Consider the following 24,171-nt stretch of genomic DNA (forward strand, 5'->3'; position numbering starts at 1 on the left):
TATTGTTTTAAAATGTTATACAGGGACTTAAAACGAAATTCATCAGATTAAACTAAATTACCGATGTAAGATATGTTTTTGCTATGCAAGTCACATTTGCCTGCTCACGGGCTGCAGTTTGCCGACCCCTGCCATAGTGTTTCGTGTAACCTAAATATTTTAAAAAATTATTAGTTATTTTTAGATTATTTGAAAAATAGTTTGCAACTACAATAAAAGACCCTAACTGTCACATCAATTGAGTAAAAAAAACTTGATAATCAAACAGGTCTAATAGTTTCTTCTTGAAATTTGTTTATTATAAAGATTTGTTTCTTCTAATTACTTAAAATAAATAAAACATTGTATATATTAGAAGTCTATATATATTTTTTTTGATGTGTAATATTAGTCCTTAAAGGTTAGCTAGACACCTTTTTTTTATATTGGTAAAATACAAAAAATCAACAGTTGTTTTATAAACTCGAAATAAATTATTTTTTTAATAAACTTTATCGATAGTTTTTTTCTGTAGAAGAAGTAGCCAAAATCAGTAATCTCACATATCTCATAGACATATATCTATTATACTTTTTATTTTTACTTTCTTTAAAACCTGTAAGTTTACTAGTTTATTTTGCATTGAAATCAATAAAAATTCATTAAATTTGTTTTAAATACATCTTTAGTAATTACTTCAGTACCTGACTGCATTATAGTAGCTTTTTAATGTTTTTTTAAACAGAACCTTAGGTGTGTACAACTTATTGCATTTAGGTATGTACAAAGTGCCTTGTTTATTTGTCTGTAATTTAATAATAATTTAAATTGTGTTGATATTTACAATGTGAACAACTTTTAGTAAATAAAATACGAAATTATTCTTTGCAAAGTTTTAATAAATTGTGCATTCTGGCTATTTTTTTCTTCTGTAAACTTACAACAATTATTATCTGTATACCAGTTTTAGCTATTTGTATTTTATAGCTTAAAAATGTTATATTATTATAAGTTTTGTTAATCTTATTCTGATATGTTTAACATGATATAAACCACTGACTTGCTTAACGAAAATTATTAATTTTCTATTTGCTTTTAATTAAATGTTTTACATTAAGTTCTTATACAGCTTCAACATTATGTCGCTAACAGACTATTTTGGCTAAAATAATTAAGAATGTAAAAGATTGCATGTTAGACCAAATGCGGCCCTAAAAGTCGAAACATGCGACCCAAGAAGTACTTTTCAGCCCAAAAGTAAATTATAATTAGAATTTTTTTTTAATAAAATTTCCCATTTAGTCGTTTTACGTAATAATTACTATTTACTCATTGCTCTACTATTGTTTGTCGTATAATATTATGTTTAAGAGGAGAATTTTTATGTTGGTTACAACAAATATTTGTAATTAATGCGGTACGCGGAAAATTTTACACAATACAGCCCGCGAGTAACTTTTTATGGGAAAACTGTCCCACAACTTAAAAAAGATGACCGGCCCCTATGGTAGACAAAAGTCAACAAGGCTTAAGATTGTACTTAAGTGAGGTTGAACTATTAGTAAATATATAAACAAATGCTAGAGAACCGACTTATTAAAGTTTATGAGAAGAACACTTGTAAACTTTTTACTCTGAGGTTAGTTAGTTTCAGATAACAGATAGGTTCAGATAATATTGATTTGGACTTGTCAATAAACTTTATCTAACGTTTTATGTTATAATTTTGTAATTTTTGTTATAAAATACAATATATATTTAATTTAGGTCATTATGATTTTATGTATGTCGCTGTAAATTAATTATCGGTCAGTAATTGTAAGCCCAATAACAATTTTGTGTTTTGTGTTTTGTTTTTTTTAAAGTTTAATTTTTTCATTTTTGATTTTTACATTTGAACTAAATCTGCTTCTTTGATTCAATCATTACAAACATTCAATATATAATATACATGTTACATCGAGTTTCTGTGACTTTTATTGCCTTCTGTGTCGTTAAGTTTTATTCAATTTTATTGATTCACTAACTAATGGTTAATGTTTTATTTTTGTTCAAAATAGATTACATAAAAACTAAATTAATGTTCTTTGCAATACAAATTAAATAGTTTAAATAACCTCATTTACATTGTGACGTAATTATTAGTTGTAACGAATGTATTTTTTATTAGTTAACAACAATAAAATTTGAATTAGTTATCTTTCCCATTAACGTGAGTTGTTTGTTTATATTATGTTTTGTTGTGTAATTTAGCTTACTTTACTTATTTTAGACTTAATAATCACAAATATTGTATAGTTTTTTAACAGTCGGATTTAATATTAAGTATTTCACCTATTAGTAACTATTATCTGTAGAAAGTATCTTATTTTAATAAAAACATGTATACACCTACTTTATTCTATACTTCTATTCTCTCATTACAGTAATTATTTTTTACAGAACCAAGTTGAAATGTGTTGATTCGTTGACACACAGAAACATATGTTGGTAGAATATAGGAAGATTACTGTATAATTTGTTTTTATTTATATTCCAGTGAAGTTACTTCACTAGGATCTTTTGTTAACAAACAATTAAAAATATATTTTGAACAGTAATTATGTATATCTATTTAGTAAAAGTTTGCTCGTTTTGTTTAATAACAACTTGCTCGAGTAACTTTGTTTTTTAATTGGTTTAGCTATGTATACTGTTTTTGGTTTTTATTAAAATTCTGATAAATGATAATTTTTCATGTTTTTATTGTCAGCTTTTTATCGTTGTAAGCTTTTGTCTCTAAAAATAAAATTTGAATTTATTTTCAAAAGTTTTACGATAAAACAAAGTAATTGGATATTAAACAGCCTATCCATATTTTGATGAGAATACGAATAGCATAAGAAATCCAGTTTAGAAAAAATTAATTAGATCAGTACAGACTTTATAAAACCTACATGTTTAGTGGAAAAATATATAAAACGAAAGCTTAAGGAAACATAAGTATCATTATTTTTTTTTTAAACACCAATTTTTTTGCAGTTACACAAATACACAAATAGAACGTAATAAAAATTACAATTTTATTTAGAAATAAATTTAAGTTAGTTTTTTGAAAAAAAAAAATTAAATAAATCATTAAAGTTTTATAAACTATATCTAATGTAATCATTAATATAATATATTAATCAGTATAAGCTATAAAAAAACAAATAAATGTTCTCTATTGTAAATTTTAAAGTTTTTTATGTTATAACAATATCAAAGAAAGGAGAAAAAACGTATGTTGTTGCTTTTGAAAACATAACTTAAAAAGTTAGGTGTTTTCATCGATAAAAGTGCATAAGCTTAAAACAAAAATCTGTTGTTCTTTCTAAATATAAAAATTTATTTGATCTATAACTCACTATAAAAGTAAATTTTTTGTCATTAAGTTTAGTTAAATATGTTATAATTTAAAAAAACAAAACATCATTAAGTTTCATATGTAATTAGATAAAACAAAAAAAACTTTTATTAGACAAGTACCAAACTTAAATTTAAATATTAATCCTTTAAATACACAATGTGGAGATTTTTTTCTTATTTAGAGGCTGAAAATGTTTTTTCGACTAATATCAAACTACGAACAATAAGTTGTTTTAAGTTGTTAAATAAAAACTATAGTAAGTATAGAAAAATTAAAAACAATTTAATATCTACAATTTATAAAACAAAAGATTGGATCATTACTATAATAAAGAATCATTTATTTTTAGTTGGAAAGTTTCTTAGTAGAGATAATTCAAAATAAGTTTTCACTTAAATCTATTTCAGTTTATAAAAGTGTTAAACATAAGCTAGTCATAAAAAAGTTTAAATATCTGACATACTTTCTTTAAAAATCATTAAAAATGTTATCAAGTATTAAACCAAGCAAATTTTTTAATCTAATACTGTAAAAAAACTCAATTAAACTGAATTAATTTTAAACTAGACTGTATTGTTTGAACCATTGTTGTTAAAATAGACAAATACAAAATGGAACAAACCTTAGTCTAAAAACGTATGTCCCTTAGAACAACTATTAAAAAACCTCGATGGATTTTTAGAAAACCAAACATTGTAAAAATAATAAGGTTTAGTAGAATATAAAAACACGTTGAAACACATGTGAAACTGCATATGTTTGAGATTGGAGCTTATTTCTCACTTGTTAGTCAAGTGACTTATTCGAGCGAAGATTAGTAGCTTGGATTTTCAGCATGGCACGAGGTGAGACTGTCAACACTGTCCAACCGATTATCCTCAGTTTGCTTTTCGGGATAAGCCTAAAACATTTGTTAGAGTAATTTATATTTTTTTCTGGAATATTTAATTTGTGTAAATAGCGACTTAATGTTTAAACTCAAGGTTAACAACTTAAAAGGCTTTATTAAATTAAAGTGGCATTTAAGGCTGAAATTCTCCAAGTTTATGATTAATTGTTTTTAAAATAAATTGAAAGCCGGATTTTATCATAAACAGTGATAAAAGTATGACTTCTGTAAAGTCTAAAAACATATACATTTTTTTCCATTTAAAAAAATTATATGTATAAAAATCTTACCTCTTCCATAACAGCATGATCCGGTTGATCAATTTTCCCAGAATTCGGGACGACCTTCTTCCCAGGTAAATTAAAACTTATTTTCTGATGGGCAGCACTCTGTGTTCGGTCTGCCGGATCTGTAGACCTGGATCCCGCAAGCTAATTATTTGAAATTCAGTAACTTTTTTTTAAATTTAGATACATTTAAAATAAAGTTTAGTAGATAAATACTACAACGGCTTTACTAAAATAAAAAGTAAATGAAATCATCTTATAACCAAATATGTGTATTACTTTTGTAGCATTCAAAAACTTTAACTGTATTGTTTCTTGTCTAACTATCTCATTTCACTTAAAAAATATATAGTAATAAACAGACAAAAGTTTACGTTTACCGGGTCGTTTATTTCCTGTTTTTAACGCTTAACAATTATAAAAGTCTTATTTAATAAAAACAGACAAAAGCAAACCTTTGACAGATCTTGGATATCCTGATAGACAGGTTCATCACTGGCATTCCTCACCATTGCCGCATTGGAATACCTTCTGAAATGGAATTCCCCTGACACGGAAATGGATCCGGACGGGGATGGGGAGGACACGCCGTCATCTCTACTTTGCCTCCTTCTCTCTTCGACCGTCTCGTTGATGGCATACTCCGACTCTTCATATCTGCTAAACGGGTAAAACAGGTAATAACGGCCTTTTAAACTAATAAGCTGAAAAGTAGGCTGTTAGAAGCTTTTAGTTTTGCTATTCAACTGTCGTTGTGATTTTTCTAAACTGTTACCCGAGGTGGTGAAATTAAACCAAGTAAAATATTCAAACTAAAAATCAACACCCAACGACTGAATTCTTAAGAAATAAGTAAAATGGTAAAAAATTAATTTTACGGTGACAAGGACATTCGAGTAAAAAGATGATTTATTTTTGTTTATTTATCATATCGTAAAAACATTTAAAAATTGTAAAATTAGTATTTTTTTTCAATTAAACAGTCTCATATTAGTTTTTACTGTATAATCAAATATAACCTATAGTTCTTGATACAATTTTTGTTTTCAAGTTAACGGAGAACTGTCATTAAGTTTACTTTTTATTCTCACTTTATGTCGCATCATATAAATAGTAAAAGTTTAAAACAACTTTACATAACAACTAGATAAACATTTAATTACTTTAACTATTAAAAACTAAAAAAATATAAAAGTTATAATATAAAACAATTAATAATTTATTTAATAACTGTGTTGATAGGTTGTTGAATGATGTCTCAAATGCATCACTTATTTTTTTAATATGTCTAAGTGTCTAACATTGTACGATTTTGTTACTGTTCCTATATAGTTGCTTTTTATTAATCAAAAGACTTAGCTTTGAAAGCGCTTAGAACGCTAAAAATGTTGTTCCTAGTAAAAGTTTATTTTTGTTTAAATTAACTTATAAACAAACAAAAATATTCGAAACATGTAGACACTCACGTTAGCCTGGGCATTGCTGTCGGCTGCAAGGTGCTCACGGAAATATTGTTCAGATTTGGAATTGACGTCTGTGGGCCATTGTTCTGACTAAGCATACTTCTAAACATTGGCTGTCCTATTTCAGTTGGAAACATGTGAAATGATTCGTCAGCATTTTCTTCGGGGCTTCCCCCTATGGATAACTTGGTTGGGTGGTGGAGGGAAGGAATAACGGGGCGTCTGTAAATGGAAACCTTCTTTCTGGTAGTTTTAGACTTTAATAGTATTTTAATTAATGTTACTTTGTACATGTTTAAGAGCTATTTAAAGTGTTTATGGATGCGCTTAAATTGGTAAGTATTTTAAATTGATAGATAGCTGTTAAACATAAAAATAAAATTTTTAATAACTAAATAAATTCGTGCTTTTTTTAAGATTGTATGTTAAAACTATGCAAAATGCTAGACATAGCAAACAATACATTTTTTATATTACAATCTAAAACTATTTGTTAATAAACTTTTATAATAATCAATAATTAGTATTAAAGTCTTAATTTCTTTTATCATAACTAATTACTTATAACATAACAAAATTTATTTATTGCTTAATAAGACAGGATAAGATTTATTATTAACGTTTTGAAAGGCTGATAGTTTAAATTTTAGCTTAATAAATAGTACGATAAAATTGAATGAAAACAATTAGGTGTTCATGTAATTGGTCAATACAACTTTTGGTTTCAGTTTTAGACAATACTACTGTTATTAACGTTTTTAGACACTTAATATATTCGCAGACAACTTACAGTTGTTACTTAGTAATTAAATTAAATTTTACATAGTGTGCTAACTTACCTAAAAACGAGTAGTTACATAACACTTCATTTGTTTTATTTTATAAAAGAAGTCTTCTTTATTATTAAAGTTTAAAGTTTCATTTAAAGTTATGAAAATAGTGTGATAAATATATTTAATAAAATAAAATCAAAAATTGTCGCAATTTTTATGGCTGTTAAAATAAGCTTGAAAGTTAATATTGTTTTTTTAACTTAAATCTATTTTAAACACTCAGAAAAAATAATAATCTTACAACAAAAGCTAAAGTATACTGTTTTGTCTTTGTGTGTTATATAACGCTAGGTTTAGCATTACCCACACTTAAGAATTAACAACTTGATTACTCAATTCTACAAAAACAACTTTAATTACATATACAACAACAGTTGTTTACTTTAAAAAAACAAATGTTTTGAATTAACTTGTTATCATTATAATACAGTTATTCAGAATGCTGTATGTTATAATTTCTAACTTGTTACTGATGAACTTCCAAAGTAGCCCGATCACCACTCCAACGAAAATCACCCCAAACGCAACTAACACGTAGACCCAAGCTTTTGTCTTTTTTGTAGGAGTTACTGTTTTTAAATGTCTTATGATAATATACTTAAATTGACGTCTACGTATTGTATAAACGTAAATAAGCTATTCAGAGCTTCTTCAATTAATATTTTTATTCTGTTTTTGACAGATCAATTTTTAAAAACCAAGTATAAAAGTTACAAACTTTATAACTTTTATATCAGTCAAACTATATAAAGCTGAAATTTAGTTAAGATATATTAATTTCTAAGTATTATAGTTTATTCAAACAATTTTTATAAAGGTAGCTTTTTATCAGTTTACACTATTTTGGGGTGCTTTTTGATGCAAAACTTTAACTTTTTTATAATATATGCCAATCAAAATACTAAATGATATCTTATATGAATTATTAAACTCTATACACGATTGAAATAATTACTGTATTACATAATAAGTTTAAAATTAATAATTTATGTAATTTGTCAAGCTAAATAAGGATTTGTGTCAGTATGAACAGTATATTATTTAGAATTTAAACTTTATTTTAGAGAAATATTATCTCACCAATTTATCAAAGTAAATATATATGTCAGTTAGAAGGCAATATTTTGATATAGTCAAACGTTTTGAAGCACTTCAGTCTCTTAAAAATTATTAAGTAAATTAACATCTCAAACTGTGATATTTAAAAAGTAAAAAAAAAAACCGTGTTTTAAAAATTTCTTTACCATGTTGATTTTAGACACTGATTACTTTTCAGAATTTTTTAAGTTTCATTAACTTTTATATCTAGTAAATAAAATAAAAAAGCTTAAAAAACGTTAAAGTTAATGTTCAGTTATAAATCAATTAAAACCTCTACAAACTAATTCCACACCCATGCACTAAATCTAATTTAACAAACCAGTACTGTTGGTAATAAAGTTTTGATCTACTCCATTTTGTTCTTCTATATTGAGTAAATAAGTTAAGCAATATTTAAAAGTACGTTTTCCTAAAAGTGCTTTTGTTAACTTTAAAACTTTAAGACTTAAGTTGACAATGTTAAGTTGTACATTAGTTTTTATGAAAGTTTTTGAGGTAATACTTGTTAACAATTTTTTATGTGTTTTAAGACTTTGACTTAAAGTAAACTGTTGGATCTTCAAAAAGGGTAGAACTTAAAAATAAAAAAACCATATAGTTTGTAACTAACTACTAGTCGTATTTGTGATTTGTGTTTGATTGGTAGGCAATAAAGTTCCAGTGGTAGATGAAGTAGCAGCAGTTGTTGTTGGTGGGGGAACGTGAACACACTGGTACTTTGTGTAGGAGTAACCTTTTATCAGATACTGCTCTTTTTCGCATTTGTGGTGCTTCCTTTTACAGTTGTTACACCTTGCAGCTGTTTTTTAGCTTACTTTTAAAAACAATTAACTTTTTAGGTTTCTATGCACTTGTGTGCTTTTTATGTGCGTTTAAACGTTTTGAATGATCAACTAAGTACTTTCATTCAATTTTTTACACAAGATTACACGTTCAATTAAAATATACTAATTAGATTATAAAATAAAAACCGTCGCCTTATTAAAAAAATAAACAAAAAATTCTTACCACTAGTGTCAACTTTAAAACTTGGAGCAACACACGAATATTTTCTTTGGTCCACTATTTGCAATAAAATGCAAATATCTTTGTTACTGCATTTCGTTCCAGTTTTTTCAAAACATTTACCTTTTTCAGTTAGTTTAGTTATCAAAATTATTTTTATAGAAAAGTTTATGAGAGTAGATTTTTTTTTAGTAAATCTAGCAATCATGTATATGTATAAATTTTAAAGAAGTGTCAACTAAAAATAAAGTTTTTTTATGAACATTAATTTAGTAAATTCATTATTTGTATATTTTTACTACACAGCTAAAAGGAATCTGGATAGTTTTAGCATATTCTTTTTTATATCTTTTAATATAAACTTTCCAAAGAATTCAAAGTAGGTACTAAAAAAGCCTTGTTCTATTTTATAAAATAAAGTGACATATGTTATAAAGAGGTCTAAAATTTCCTGAAAAAAACACAACGCAATTAGAAATCACATTCTTCGTTTTTGTAAAAAATATATTAGCAATGTGTAATTAGTAGTATTTAATGTCAGTTTTTCACAACTGTTCTTTTTTATTTTAAACTATTTTTAGCTTTTAACTGCAATAATAGTTAGTTTTGTTATTTTCCTTAGGATTGTACTGCATGTTCACAAATATATGTTTGCATGTTTAAGTTTTTGGGTGGTTCGTTCACATTCATTAAAAATGAAAATATCTAAAAAGTAATTGTGTTACTAAATATTCTATAATTTTTAGTAACACAATGTTTTTAAGCAAATTTATACGGTGAACATATAGTTTCTGAGGACAATTTTTTTCATTCAAAGGTTGTTTTAATATATATACTTTAAGTAGTTTTGTTTAGATGAGACTAACTAGGCTTTACTTCTTCCATGTATGAGCATGCGTAATCTGAATTTAGTTTTCCACAAAAACCAGTCATTAGGGGAAACTTTTCTGCACAAGTCTTATTACCGGTTTGTTCTTCTTCTTTTTTGCACATGGTTTGATGCGGATCTAAAAACATTTTTAATTATTTCAAATTTATATATTTTTCATGTTAAAAAACAGGAATTTAGAGACTTGAGTATAAAATCAAAAACACATATGATTTAAAAAATTTAAAAATGTAAATTAAATAAGTGTTATTTCAGTTTTTCAAGAAGTATGTTTAAGTTGCCTTACATTTTTAAAAATGGATAATAGATTTTCTAAGGTATTAATTGTTATACAATTTATTTAAAGGAGAGTTATTTAGTTAATTTTGCGATAAAAACTAATAATATTATCTGTAAAAGTAAACTACTTTTAAAATAGTATCTGAAAATCATTTAAAAATTAAAACTTTTCATTAGTTTATAAAAACAATTCCCTTTTTTTATTAATATAAATTATATTTAAAGTTAATTTACATCGTTAAAACTGAAACAAAAACAAATTCAAAGTTGTTTCATGAAACATATTTAAAATCAGAGTTTAAAAATAAAGGGAAAAGTTCTGATAAATTTTTAAAAAACTAAAGCTAACGGTAACTGCATTTCATTCCAAAGTACTGAGAGGGGCAAAAACATTGTGGAGTGCCATAATCTGAGGTATACAAATTTCCATTCAAGCAGAAATTGTCTTTCTTAGCAAGTTCTGAGTATTTTAAAATACTTATGATTTTGAACTTGTGTTTAGAACAAGAGTTTTTTTTTTAATTTGAGCAAACAAAACTAAGTTTACGAATTTCACGTTTAGGTAAACTACAAAAAAGTATGAATATGTTTTTAAAAAACTATAAAAACAGTTTATTATGTTATTATAAAACCATCAACAGCGTTTGAGAAAAAAGTAATTCAAGTACAAGGTTTTTATTTTTTGTGTACATAAATAGGAAATTTTGTTTATACATCATATGTTATAAACTAATTGGCTAAAAGTGCTTAATAAAACATTTGGTTATGAAATTTTTATTTACAATTTAAGTTAATTAAAGACTAACTGAATATGGTTTGATTTACATGGCTACAATCATTGGCTAAATATCGCATTCCATCTAAGTCAACGCACTCTCCTGTTTGAAAATTTCATATTTTTAAAACTTTTTTTAACGTTTGAATCTATACACTGTTTAAAAATTTAAACATTTTGGATTTTTTTTATTTAAACTTAAATTTTTATTGATACTGTATTTAATAAGAAAATAGTAGCTTTTGGAACTATTTAACAAATTTTTGAATGTTTTAGTTTTTTATTATTTCTGAAATAAATATGGTAGTTTAATTTAGAATAAATACTTTTTAAGATTAACTAGATATCATTTGTTACTAGGAAATTGTAGCTGCTTGCTATGATTAATAAAATAATTTATACGTTGCTTACTTAAATCGCACTCTTTTCCACTATAAGGCTTTTTGCACATACAAGCTCTGTTGCCATCAACCGTTAGTACACATGATCCATACCCGCAATCCTTGTCACTGTCACAGTCGTTCAAAACCACTTCTAAAACACGCATAATATATTTACATATTTATAGTTATTTCGCTTAGTTGAAAATTTTAGTTTTTCTTTACTTTAATTATGTTTGAAAAAAAAAGTATAACTTTCCTTTTAATAATAAAAAATAAAACTTAAGTATGTTAACTAATTTTTTTACAACCATTCTATTTTGAACAAGTTTTAACTTACTTTTGCTATTCACGGAAACATTAGTTGATAAAACACTAACAATGGTAAGAAATAAGAATAACTTGAGAAAATCCATTACTGCTTTATTTATAAATACTTAGTTGGTAATTATTCCTGAAATAAATGAAAATATTTTATCATGAAAAAATTTTTCATATTTTTTTATATTTAAATATTTTCTTTAGAAAATTTTTACTTATAACTAAAAAATTATCAGTTTGTTTTTAATAAACTGAATATTTTGCTTTATATATACATAAACTAATTTTAGTGCATTCTTTTTGAAATGAGTCAGTCAGGGTTGCAAAAGGTTTTTTGTCATTTCTTCCTGGTTTTTTTTTTAAATTCTTCTAGGATTTAATATTCAAGTTTATTAGTCTATTTTAGTATTAATTAAACTAAAGGTAACACATTATATGAAATACTTTGACAATATTAAAGATAATCTGTAAATCATATTCAAATATGTTTTTTCATTAAAAAAAATAAAAAAACAACAAACAAATTAAATTGTCCTTATAACAGCTTTCTAAAATTTCTAAATAGTTTTTTGCCTAAAGTGTAAAAATACAGGTTTTTCAGAATTTCAAACGTTTTGGCAACCTAGGGTGTGGTTTCTAATTTTTTAATTATAAATTATTGTTACAGTAAGTTTTAAATTATATTTTAAATAAATAAAAATTATTTAGTTAAGCAGGTACAAAAAAAAAAATTGGTAGTCCATATGTCTTTAACGTTGCATTTAGATTTATTTTAATTCAAAAGTTTTATTTGCTTTATTTTAGCTTTACATTGTATTAATGTAGCACTATAAAACTTTTTTCTTTTTTAGCAAAGCACATTTGTTGATGTTTTTGTTTTCTGAATAAAAACAAATACTAGTTCCAGTTGCATATTTAAGTTTTCTTGGTATCTGTAAAAAAAAAATACCATAATTAATAGTTTAAAACCTTTTTATTTTATAACATATAAATACATGGCTTCTAATTGTTTAATATTAAGTCAATATGTTATTCTGCTCCAGAAATTTGATGATTTTATTTCAAAAGTTAGCTAAAATTCTGTAGGTATAAAAAAAACGGTATTATCAATCAGGGGCGTGTTTTGACTGGTTTCCTGTTTCCTGTGAACTCCCTGAAAAGAAAAAAGGAAAAAAAATTTTAGAATATCACTAAAAACATTGTTTATTGACTCTGTTTTGGTTATTTGATAAAATTTGAATAATGAATGTTGAATTTATAACACTGAAAGATTAAAAAGTTGCCTTAACAAAAAATGCTCGTTTTTGCCAAGCTGCAATTGTGACGTCATAATAGGTAAAAGTTTTAAAGTAGCATTTTTTTTTCTAGGAAACGATTTACTAAGATACTCTTAGTTCCCATTATAAATTGTTACTTAGTGTAAATTACTTTTGATTAAGTATTGTATTTGAACTAGTAAGTACAAGTTTACTTAAAAATGTCCAATATAATCACTAAAGTTTGATTTTACTTAGTTTATTGTATATAATAATATTTTGTGATGCTTTTGTGTTATGTTGTTATATAATAATATTGTACTTGTACTTAAACATATATTTTATTAGGTTATTTGTCAACCAACTGGGTTTAAACCTTGGAAAGTTTAATTCAGAGAGTTTTCAAAATCATCTATAGACAATTACACAAATTTGCAATTTTTTTATTTTATCATATGGTATTATAAAATTTTTATTTAAGTTGTTTTATTTTTGTATATCTGTTGGCCACAAAGTTGATTCTTGATTTTTTTAAATTTTCAACTCAAAGAGATTTCAAAACCATCAATAGAATCCCTGCACCATCAGGCAAAAATTTAAAAAATATATAAATTTTATTGTATAAGTCCAAACAATTTTTTAGTGAAACTTCAGTTTTTATAGATTAAACTACTTGAAAAAAAAAAGTTTTATTATAAATAGATATATAAATGTAAAGAAATTAAAATTTAAAAGAAAGATTTGTCAGAAATCTGTCTACACTATCATTTAATTCAATATGAAATTCAATTCAAATTGAAAAATTAAATAGAAATTTGTTCTAGTTTTAATAATTTCGTAATATTGCTTCCTGATAAAAAGTTAATTTTTATAGAGTAAGTTATTTATGCCTGTAATGTATTTGTTTTGAACAATATATATTAATTTCGATATACAATTTGTAATTTCATAACTTTTTTCTGTTTTTTTTTTAGTTTTAATTTATCTAAATTTTAAACAGTATAATAAATAGACTAATGTATTAATTTTCTATTATTACTCATATATTTTATTATTACTAAGCAGAAAAAAAATATTCAAACACATAGTTTTTCGGCTAAATATTGCGTACTTAACTGGCAGTGCATACCTAAGAAATGCGTACTTAAGCGGAAAATTAAGAACAAAAAAAAAGTTGTGAACCCCCTTCTAAAAAAGTCTACACACGCCCCTGATATCAACTAATATAAATAAATGAATCCAGACTTGAACAGCATAAGTTTTTTAATTAATTTACTAATCTAGTAAAACTAAAGTACATTGTATAAAAAGTTATATTTTAGTTTATACTATCTATGATTTAGAAAGATAAACTCGTTACAGTAGCAACGCTTCATTACGTCAAACTTGATGTAACTAAGTCTTTTTAGTTTTTAACATTGAATACATTTATATTTGCAATTTTAGCAAACAGGCATGTTCAAAACTAAATTTAAACTTTTTTAAAGTAATTAACATACTTTACATCAAGTTAGACTTATTAATAGTCGCCTCTGATTTACTTACATTGTTTATATCAACTTTCATTACTGTCAAGTACATATTTTTGTTTAAAATTAAAAATATAATATATGTTTAATTAACGAACAATTTATAAACATAAATTTTTTAAAACAATAATGCACCCTGCATGTATTTTTATAACATTTAACTTAAAAATAACTTGTTAAGAAAATGCTTTTGGAAATTAAAATGGGATGAAGGTAGTCTTCCTCTTTTGATTTTAAAGACCAGACAGGATTGAATTTTAGATAAATATAAATAAAAATGGTAAGAGCCATTAAAAAAATCAGTCACAGTCTTAATAAAACCACTTTGAAGAGATATTTCGTTTATTAAAAAACAAACATTTTCAATTCTTATTCAATAGAATTCTATTGACGGCAAACTAACTAAGTTTTCTTTTTTAATTGTATTTTTCGTAGTAATATTTTTCGTTTTGAAAACTTCTTTTGGTCTTTTAGAGTTCCAATAAGCTGTAAAATAGTTTGCTTTAACATTTTTTCAGATATTAGAGTTAAAAACTAAAAAATGTCAAGGTTTCGATAATGAACTGTTTGAGTCATTTACGAACAATTAAAAAACTTCTGATTCAAATTCTAGCAAAGGTTTTATTAAAGAGCACTTAACGAAATTCGAGTAAAAAAAAAGGGTGACTTGTATGTTGATTCTTCAAAAGTTTTTTAGGACATTTAAAAAGAATACTAGTTGGTGAAATTTATAATGATTTTAGTAATTAGATCGAAACTAATTAAATTAAAATTGTTATGTGTTCATATGTAATAAATCAAAAACAAATCTGCTCAAATTTAATAAATCTATAATTGCCTATGCTATAGTTTCAATATATATACTTATTTGATAGTCTTTAATAAACACCTCAATTTGTTTGACAACTATATTCATCCTTTAAGAAAAAAACATAAAAATTACTTAAGGTAAATAAGTATAGTCATAATTTAAATACTTGAAATCGAAAACAAGCTACGTAATACACTACTTGATTTTTCAATGTAGAAATATATTTATTTTAAAGACGACGAAGTAGAACAAACACAGAATAAAATGTGTTTTTATTGCATTACAGGTTCTTTATTTATTAAGTGTACTGTATTTTCTAAGTTTTTGATAAAATAAAACATCAAACAATAATATTTTGTAGGTGGCAAATCTTAATTAAAATTAACACTTAAGAGCTGGACTTTAAACACTTTTATCAAATAATCAAAAATAATATTTAACGCTTACTTTTCTCTAAAAAAAGTAAGACTTACTGTGGCAAACATTTTTTACCTTTAAAAACGAAAAATAAAAACGTTTTAGCGATTAAGGTTTCTAAACAATAAATAACTACTACAGCTTGTATAAAAGAAACTAACCTACTGAAAATTTTAGTTTAACCTTTGAACTTCACTTAAAAAATACATAAGTCTTTTGTAGGTTTTATTCACAGATCACAAAACCATGTTTGCGGGTTGCAGGTAGCTCATTGGCCCTGCATTACACGACATTTCGGACATTAATATTTTTACAGGTTTAATAATTTCAAACTCAAATGAACCCTTGACGTTCTGACATAGCAAAAATTTATCTATAACTCTGCAAAGTTTTTGAATTTTTGTAAGTTTTTTGTGATCTAAGTTAAAATGGTTGATAATATAAAACTTATGTTTTTAAACTAAAATATTAAATTTTTTGTTTTTATGCTGTTATAATTGAAAAATAATATAATCAGCAGTAAAAAACACATTAATAATTAACTTAAGCTATTAGTTTTTTTTTTGTGGTTTAAAAGAAGCAACCCACAATTAAACAGAGGAATAGAAAAAGTAAAAAAAAATAATTGAATTAGACATTTCATAGGTACTTTCCTACAATAAAAAAAAGTTTTGAGCTGAATTATTTTATAAAGAGTTTTTTTTTAGCTAAAAGTGTAACTGTTTTAAAAGAATTAAGTAAAACAATTAACAAAATTTAAATCCAATAATCAAATAATAATTTTTACTGCATAAAATTTCTTCATATACATACTAGTAAACTGAATTTCGAAGATATATAAAACGTTGTCAAGTTATAAAACAAAATAGTTATAAAGTTATTTTTGTAAGAAAACTCACAAGAAGACTACAAAAAATAAAAACATGTTAAAGAGAAAAAAATTAGAAATAGTTCAAACACTTGCCTAATAGTCTTATATTTTCAGACACATAAAATAAAAAATTTCTTTTCATGTCAGGCGATATAATTAGTTTAAACAAACAACATAAAAACAAATAAAAACGACAAATTAGGATCTTTCGTATGTTTTATAAACATTTTCAAGGCTGATGAGAATTAAATTCCTTTTAGAGTTAATTAATAAATACATTTTTACTATGAACATTTTAAAAATAGGAATTAAAACTCAATCGTTTTTAAGTTTTACATATTTTGTCTACTAGTTATCTTAGTTACAATACCGTACAAACTCCAAGTGTTAGTTTGACTACTTAGACAAGCGTTTTTTAACCTTAACCTTAACTTTTTTTTTGGCAAAATTTCTTTTGTACAAATTGTGTGAATTCGTCTGTTTATTATTATTATTTTTTTTAAAATAAGTTATTATTTAAATGCTTAAGTTTTAGGTTAAATAAACTCTTTATATATTATAATAAATGAGCTTAAAATTCAATAAAGTTTGTTTTAGCTAAAATGTAAACACTGTTTTATACAATAGAGTTAAATTTTTTAATTGTTTTCTTTAAAATAGTAAATTTGGTAATAACTTTTCAAAAAGGGTTAAAAATGAGAAGAAAATTAATAACCACTGACTTACACTCAGAAAAATTTATTATTGGTTTTTATTTGTTTTAAAATATATTTTAATATTATATAGGTTACAAGAATTTGTTAAATAATTTTATATAATTCTGTACTATTTTTAACTATTTTGTAATTTAGTTCCTAATTTAAAAATATCGAAAGTAAAAATGTACTTATTAACTATCTCTAAAAGCTATTTAATTCTCAAAAGCATTGAAAATGTTTAAATAATAAACAAATGGTCTTTGTATCTGTCGTTTTTATTTTGGAAAAGAATTGAGACAATTGTTTTATATGGTTTTTTTAAATCAATTTTTTTACCTATAGATTACAGTCATCAAAGCTATCCAATCTCTACTATTGTAAAAAGAAGTCTACCCCCAGACAGTTTATTTTTTATGTCGTTAAACTTTATTGATTTAGTTAGTCTTAATTTGTTAATTTTTTAATAGTAATATAGTTCTTATATTTAGAAAACTTCTAATTATAAAACAAACTATCTTCATCAAAAAATTTGAAAATAAACTTATATCTAAAATTCAAAGTGGATACCTTTACATAAACTTATAACAATTATAACCTCTTACACTGTAAAACTTTAACAAAATACATGTAAATGTTAATAAACATTTGCGTCTACAATTAAGCTACATTTTTTACTTAATAATTTTTGGCTTATCTCAATTTTTGTTTTTTGATTTAAACTAAATAAAAAACCAACATTTAGAAGAAAAATAGTAACTATACCAATTAACTTTCAATTATTAATCCAGTTTACATAGCTTTGTAAATTTAAGCTATGTTACATTTCAATACGTTGTTTTTGTTTTTTTGTTATGTAATTATATGTTTACGACTGTAAAAATGTACATCATGAGTTCTTAATGACTTTCCTTGTAAACAAGTTTGTAACGCATTAAAAATAGAAATAATGTTATTTTTGACACTTTCTGTAAGTTAAAAATTAAAAAAATACAATTATTTTTGTATCTAAAGCAAAGCTTCAACTTATAAAAAATAATTAAAATGCCAAAAGTAGTAAAATGTTGATTTGATTTTAAAAAACAATTTTTTAGTCAGAATTTTTTATCATAGTTAGTTTATATTTGTCTAATACTTTATATTGACCAAAATAAGTCAAATATTTTTTTGTTGTCTAAGATACATGACCAATCGTACCACTATTTTTTTCCTAAGATTTATATATCATTAATTTGGAAGTTTTATTGTTTTTTATTTGTAACATTAGTAACTTATTTAGTTGTTACACCAAAACAAGGCTGACAAACAAATTGTAAAAGTTTCTTTAAGAGTTTTTTCAATATCGGTAAACTTAAGACTACCTTTCTATTTTCAAGAATCATTTAAAGCAGGTTTACTTTTAAGGAAAAAAAATTCTGTAAGTACATACGAATATTGTTAAATGTCCATATGATTCTGCTATAGACATTACAACGTTCGTTAATCCGTTATGTAATTTTACGATGTTATTCCTTTAGTCAATTATTTGACATAATGCATAATCAAAGACTTATGTTTATGACCAAAAAATTGTTTGCAAAACTCACATTTTTTTTTTCTTTTGAGAACCATCTTTGCTTAATGTAACACTCTCTTTTCAAAAGTAAACTCATCAGTTATCTAAAAGAAAGTTTTGATATATAGAGTTTTAATTTAAAGTGTGTATACTGTCTATAGCTTTGTTCGTATACTTTGTTGTTGATAAGCAATCAAGTATATATTTTTTTTGTAGTTGTTAAAATAAAAAGTTTACACATTTTATGTGGTAAATGGTATGATAAATTTAAATAAAACTTCCTTAATTAATTAGTAGTAGTTTTTTGATAACTTTGATAATACTGTTATATAATCTTATCTACTTGAATATCATTAATAACTTGAGTACTACCTAAAGATTTTCAACAAATATAAAAAATTGCAATTATTTGCAAACTAAATTAGTTATTTACCGTCATTGTTCAACTTTATAATGATTTATATGCATTAACAAACACAATTAAAGTACTAGTGTATATGTTTTAACTAATGTTTCAACACTATTCTACTTTAAATTCTATTTTATCTTCCATGGGATTCAAACAGAATCAAACAAGTAAAAGAAATCTTAAAACTTTTACAAAATCTCAAATAACTAAAAAATTTGTTCAAGTTTAAAATAAAAGGTTACATTTTGAACTCTTGTAATATTTGAGTTCGACATAAATACATATTATCATAATACAAATAACTTACATAAATATGTTTTTAAACATGTTTCTATTTTTAGACAAAACTAAAAAAATATGTTAAATGCAAATTCTTAGATGTCACATTACTAAGAAACGTTTGTTTTTTTAAAATTTCAAACACATGACTGTTTAAAATAAATTTATTGAATACTTTTTTAATTGATATTTGTATGTAAATAAATGCTGTTTAAACTTAATATTTAGAGGTTTAATGCCAACTAAAATATTTTAGTTTATTAGTTTTATTCATATTATAAAATAAAAATAAAATTAACGTCTGTTACGCTGGTAAAACCCTTAAAAAAAGAAAAAGAAACATGTGTTGTTATAAATAAAACTAAAAAAAAATAAACAAGGTTGATGTCATACTGTTTACTTTTTTTTATTTATTTATCGTAGTTAATTGAAATAATGAAACTAAAGTTTTAAAACTGCCGAAATAAACTGCTAATATTTAAAGAAAAGCAGAAACAAATATTGTTATTTAAATTTCTTTTATATGTATAAAGTAATGAATTTAATAAAACATAGTTTTCTTATATTGTTAACAGCAATTAATATTTTCATGTTTACTATTTTTTTTTACAATGCGGATTTTTGCTTAACAGCAAAAAATATATCTTTTTAGTCCACGTGGTTTTGATAAATTTAAGTTTAATTTTGATTTTTACTTCAGTAATAAACTTAAAAAGTAATCTATAAAGTAAAGTAATTTTTAAATCTAAATCAGTCATAATATTTTAGATTTGAAATACATCTCACCAAAAGAATTAAACAAAAAAAACAAAATGTTGCCTAAAAATTAAAAAAAAAAACACTTACATAAATTTTATACTAAAATTATTTGTCAAATGTTTTCATAGTTATTAGCTAAGTTTAAAAGCTTATATTTTCTTAATTTTTGACTGCAAAAAATGTATTTTTGTAGTCTAAGTAAAATTCTAAACTAATTATTTTTACAAATATTGAGGTTTACTATGTAAATTTTGCTATTATTTTTTTTATGTTATTTTCAAACAAATAATTTAAAATAACTTCGTTAATCAGATAGTTTACAGTATCGTTGTAAAATTAAATACTTGACGATTAAGAGAACTTATGTTTGATTTTTATTAGTTTAACTTTTGTCTTACGCAATGTAACTGTAATAAGAAAAATACTACATACAAAATTTCAGTTATTGTTTACATCTATTTACCATTAAATTACATGCTTCATAAAAGAATTAAGCCAAAAATTTAAACAACTGTCAACTTAGTACGTTTTTTCAAACAAAATAAAAAAAGTTTTTCAACAACTTAAGTTGAGACTAACCTTTAAAGTACAACGTCAACTTTTCAGGTAACTAGAAAACAACAGTTAGGTTCAAGTTACGTTCTAGCTATTTGTTGCAATATTCAATGACTGGAACCCAAATATGTACTAAAAATTGATTTTGCTGTGTTTTCATTTTTATTGATTATCAACAAAAAGTATTTACAATCAAACTAATTTGATGAAACTAATATGTGTCAATATTATTAAATGGTTCATTGTAACGCCTAAAACGTTCAATACAATTAACTAGCTAAACATTTTCATGTCAAGTTTAAATTTTATTATAAGCCAATGTGTTTTGCGAACAATTCCGATAAAAAATTAACAATGACTAATACTTTCAGTAGCATATAATTTACGCTACTTTAGTAATTAATTTTTAACTAATTTAAGATTAGGAGTTTTAAAATACACAACAATTTTAATTTAATGTAGAGTATTTCATTAATTTGGCCTAAATATAGGTTTAGTTTTAGTAATAAAGTTTTTTATTATAAATTTAGTAAAACTTATGATAACTTTTTTTACCAAAAAAGGTATTTGCTTTCAAAGAAAGTAACTATGATCAAAACTAACGACATCAAACAAAAAAATATTAACTTTAAGTATAACTTTTCAAAGAACACAAACCTTTAAAAACGTTAAAACCATGTTAAATTTTACCATATAAATTACCATTAATTTATGTTAAGTGTTTTTTTTCATAAATTTAAAAATTTCTAAAGTTTATATCAAAAAAAAATTAAAGAAGTAGTTGAATGAAGAAGAGCAAAATGTTTTTGAAACCATAAGATTTTTCAGAACTTGCATATTATAAAGTCGATAAAAGTAGTGATTGTCTCAAAACTAATTTAAGAGTTCGTTATTTTATTTTGGTAATAAATCTGAGTTCATATTATATTTTATTGTTTTCTTAGCCACAGGGTTGCCATTCGTTATTTAAAAAATTTTCCAGGTTTTTAAAAGTACTCATTTTTTGGTCTATTTTTGGTTTTAAGTTAGTTTCTATATAAGAAACTGTTCTAAATAGTATAAAAGCTTCTAAAACATACTGTAAAGTTACTCTAAATGTGTTTTGTAACAAAAAAAGTTTTTGAAAAAGTTTCATTTATATGATAGATTTTTTGTGTCAAATTGAAATTTTACTACTGAAAATGTTAAAATTATGAAAAACTTCCAGGTTTTTTGATCAAAATTCGTGTTTTTTTTCAAATTTCTTAAAATCCCGGTTTTTCCAGGTATTTTTTGCCTAAGTTATCCAATTCCAGGTTTTTCCAGGTTTCAAGGTAAAGTGGCAACCCTCTAGTCAATAAAAAAATACTTTAAATACAATTCTACCAAAAAAATCACTTTAGAACAAAAAAAAAAAGTTCTCAAAACTTTATAATAGCTGTAACTTTATACATTGTTTTGTGTATTCGCATAACATAGACTTTTTTAGGTAGTTTGTTATGCTATGCATATGCTTACTATGTTACGCTTTACATTTTCCTTATAGTTTACACACTCTTTTGAGTCAAAGAAACTATTAATAATTATTAATATAAAGTTTATAATGACTTAACAAAATAATACCATAAACTAGCAACTGATTTTAACCTAAAAGTAAAACAAAAACATTAAATTTAGAAGATTTTCATACAACTAATGATTATAAATTCGAATAGACAAAGCTTTACTTGTATGTGTAGATATGAATGTATTTAAAGGCATGTCTCGCATTTTATTAAATGCCAACATTTTTAATACACTAGAAAACTAAATTGTTTATATTCAAAAATTTTTTTTTTAATTTGAATGTTTTTTAACAGCCTCATAATCGTATTTAGGATTTGAATACTAAACTGTAAGCTAATTATTTTTGTTAAGTAAGCTTATATTGCAACACAGTAATGACACAAAATACATTTTTGGTCGACTGCTTATCCAAACTAAACAAAAAATATTTACTAAAAATAAGAAATACAGACAAAATTTTAAGTAAAATTTGAAGAATTAGACCACTTAAAAAACTTTAAAGATAAATTTGACTTAACAGGCATTCGTATTAAACGATTACCATAGAAAACTATTTGAAAAATTAATTTTAACAAAGTTAGAACAGTTAAGTGAAAACAACTCATCTTTGTTAGCAAATATGAACCTAAATTTTATTTAGTCATTTTATTTATAACCTTTGCGATAAATAATAATACCTGTTTTCTTTGTTTTACAATTTAACCTTTCAAAAAATATATAAAAGAAACAAAATACGTAAAAAAGTTGGATAACTTTATAAACTTGCTATAATTTTTTATAATATTGTAAAAGAAACTTAGAGTTTATATACACAGTAAACAATAATATCAAATTCTTCTATATAACAAAATAGTAAAGCCAAATAAACATTTTACTATGTGCTTTTTTTATGTAAACGCTTAATCATCAATATACTTATCTGTCTACAACCAATTATTTTTACAGTCAAACTACACTTAATTTACATATTTTTTTTTTATAATTTACTTGTTTTACTATAAAAATATAACAAAATGCTTACAAAAATTTTATAAAACGCATGTCTACAGATTATCTATGTTTTGGTTCTCACTTTTTCTTTGATTAACTTAATTCTATAAATTGATATAACTTCAAGTTCAAAAAAACATGTCTACAATATTTATACAAATATACTTAAGAAAAAATAAAATTTTCAACTCAGTTCATAAAGCCCTAAAACATTAAGCTATGATAAATAACAATACAATTTGTTTTTTGCATTGAAATGTAATTATAGTTTTACTAGTGTAAAAAACATAAACCTTATGATATTTAATGAATTTACTTGTAAACAATATCGTAATTATATGAAATATGAACTAATATTTTCTTAAGCATTAAAATACATTATTAGACACATTTAGATATAAGTTTTTTTGTAAAATTTTCAGCTTGTAAAAAAAAAAGAAAACTTTTAAATAATTTTTGTTGAATAACACTTACTGTTTAGAAAGAATACATCAGAATTAGTTAAGTTAATATTTTTGTATTTTACTATGTATTTTAAATCAAAATTTATTCGTTTATTAAAAAAAATTTACTAATGTTTCTTTCAAACCTAAGGTTTTTGCAAATGTTAGACTGTTTTTTAAATTTTAAAATTTTGTACCGTAAATGTGAAACCTTTTTAATTTCGCTGTTACGTTATTAATTTACTTGATTATTACATATATAATGGGAAATAAATGATCTGTATGGCTTTAGTTTTTGATTTTTAGTAAGTTTAAATAACTTAGCTAAGTTTAAAAAATACTTTGTAAGTAGTTTTTTCTTAAATGACCACGAAAAATATTAAGTAAACACCAGAAACATCGCGTGTTTAAAAGCATTTCAGCTAAAAAAACTGATAAAATACTGTTATTAAGAGACTTGCCATTACA

The sequence above is a fragment of the Thalia democratica genome, chromosome 6, assembly GCF_965202585.1.
Source record: "Thalia democratica chromosome 6, ktThaDemo2.hap1.1, whole genome shotgun sequence".
NCBI classification, from domain to species: Eukaryota; Metazoa; Chordata; class Thaliacea; order Salpida; family Salpidae; genus Thalia; species Thalia democratica.